The 2,241-nt window shown below is 50.5% G+C and overlaps 1 non-coding gene across 1 annotated transcript; it reads left to right on the forward strand.

Moving 5' to 3' along the window:
* The first annotated feature begins 1,566 nt into the window (after positions 1-1,566).
* On the forward strand, positions 1,567-1,698 carry LOC115031012. Its single transcript, XR_003836602.1, has one exon. It is a non-coding gene; the product is annotated as a small nucleolar RNA SNORA17 (small nucleolar RNA).
* The last annotated feature ends 543 nt before the right edge of the window (positions 1,699-2,241 follow it).

Genomic DNA, 2,241 nt, shown 5'->3' on the forward strand with positions numbered 1-2,241 from the left:
AACCCGAGTTCAAACCCCCAGCACCCATGTTAAAAGCCAGGCGTGCAGAGGGGTCAGGGACACCACAAGAAAACCTACAGAAGCAGCTACCCGGGGGCCCACGAGGACTCACGGAGCCTGAACTGCCAACCAGAGAGCATGCGTGGGATGTAGCTTAGTCGTCGTGTGGGAACCCTAGCAACAGGAAAGGGGGCCTGTCTCTGACTCTGTCCCCTGCTTTGGGGACACTTCCGCCCCCCCCGCCCCCACAACTGGGCTGCCTCACTTAGCCTCAAAAAGATAAGATGGGCCTAGTCTTATTACAACTTGATATGCCAAAGCTGTTTGATAGTCATGGGAGGCCTCCCCTTTTCTGAAGAGAAAGTGGATGAGGGAGGGGAGAAGGACTTGGGGGAAGGGAGGTGTGGTGGTTTGTATGCTCGGCCCAGGGAGTGGCACTATTAGGAGGTGTGGCCTTGTCGGAGTAGGTGTGTCATTGTGGGTGTGGACTGTAAGACCCTCCCTCCTCTTAGCTGCCTGGAAGCCAGTCTTCTCCTAGCAGCCTTCAGATGAAGATGTAGGAATTCTCAGCTCCTCCTGCACCATGCCTGTCTGGATGCTGCCATGTTCCCACCTCGATGATAATGGACTGAACCTCTGACCCTGTAAGTCAGCCCCAATGAAATGTTGTCCTTATAAGGTTACCTTGGTTATGGTGTCTCTTCACAGCACCCTAACTAAGACCACTGTTGTTAGGGTGTAAAGGTTTACAAATCAATTAATTCTTAAAAACGGGCATAGTGATACATGCCTGTCATCAGGATCACTGCAATTTGATGACCCTCCAGCCTGCTAAAACCAGTGAGTTCCAAGTTCAATGGGAGACCCTGCCGTAGCAAAGGTTTCTACAGCCGTGATGAAGCACCATGACCAAAATCCACTTGGAAGAAGACAGTGTTTATTTCAGCTGGCAGGTGTAGTCCGTCATCCAGGGGAGTCTGAGCGGGGACTCAAGGCAGGAACCTAGAGGCAGGGACTGAAGCAGAGACTGGAGGAGCATCACTTACTGGCTTTTTCCCCATAGCCTCCTCAGACTGCTTCCTTATAGGCTGAAGGAGCACCCGCCCAAGGGTGGCACCGCCCACAATGGGCTTGGCACTCCCACAATAATCATTAATCAATAAAATGTCCCTCAGTCCTACCCATGGGAAATCTTATAGAGGTGTGTTCTAAATTGATATTCTCCCTTCCCAAGTAACTCTGACATGTGTCAGGTTGACACAATAAACTCTCAAGTAAAGATCCTGTCTCAAAATATAAAGGAAGGGGCTGGAGAGACAGCTCAGCAGTGAAGAGCCCTCACTGCTTTTGCGAAAGACCCAGACTCCATTCCTAGCATGTGTAAGGTGGCTTATAATAGTCTAAAACTCCTATTCCAAGAAGCACAATGCCCTCTTCTGGCCTCTGTGGGCACCAAGTATGCATTTACTGTCTGTGCAAGCATACATGCATGCATACATACATACATACATACATACATACATACATACACTCTGATAAAATACTCATACACATAAAATAAAAATACGAGCCCCTAGAGGCCTTGTGGGTGTGGCTGCTGTGTTACGTGTACAGCAATAGCTGACAGAGAGGGGAGAGGCCATGTCTACACTCAGTGTTCTGACCTTTCAACATCTGAATGATTAGTAGCCTAATTCTCCCTGAGAAAATCAAACCTGAGATGACCACCACTTTACTTCCAGGCGGGGCTGGACAGGCTCCTAGGACAGAGAGCAAGCCAGAGACTAGAAGGACCCTTCCTGGGACCATGGGTCCAGGGAAGAAGTGAGCTTGGGTCAGACAATCCTTGCACAGGGTCACTGGGGTGGTCTGGGTGAGGAACAAGCCCAAGATGGGACCCAGACAGGTAGCCTGAGACCAGTCCAGCACAATGCAGGCCTGAGGGGCAGACCATGCCTGAGATGACCCTTACCTGGCACCATAATGCACCAGTAGGGCATAGCACTCCTAAGACCATTCCTGAGACAACCCCAGACACTCAGAGACCCTGGACACCATTACTAGGGTCAAGGAAGTGGTGGATAAGTACAAGAGAAAGAGAAACAGAAGGACATAGCACAACGAAGAGAGGCAGAACTGGAGACTCGAGTGAAGAACAGCCTGATGTGAATAGTCTGTGATGTCACCTGGGACTATGGTGGGGTCCTGGCCTGTGCTGCCAAAGGTGGCCACATCTGGTCT

This window comes from Mus caroli, chromosome 4 (genome assembly GCF_900094665.2).
Source record: "Mus caroli chromosome 4, CAROLI_EIJ_v1.1, whole genome shotgun sequence".
Classification (NCBI taxonomy): Eukaryota; Metazoa; Chordata; class Mammalia; order Rodentia; family Muridae; genus Mus; species Mus caroli.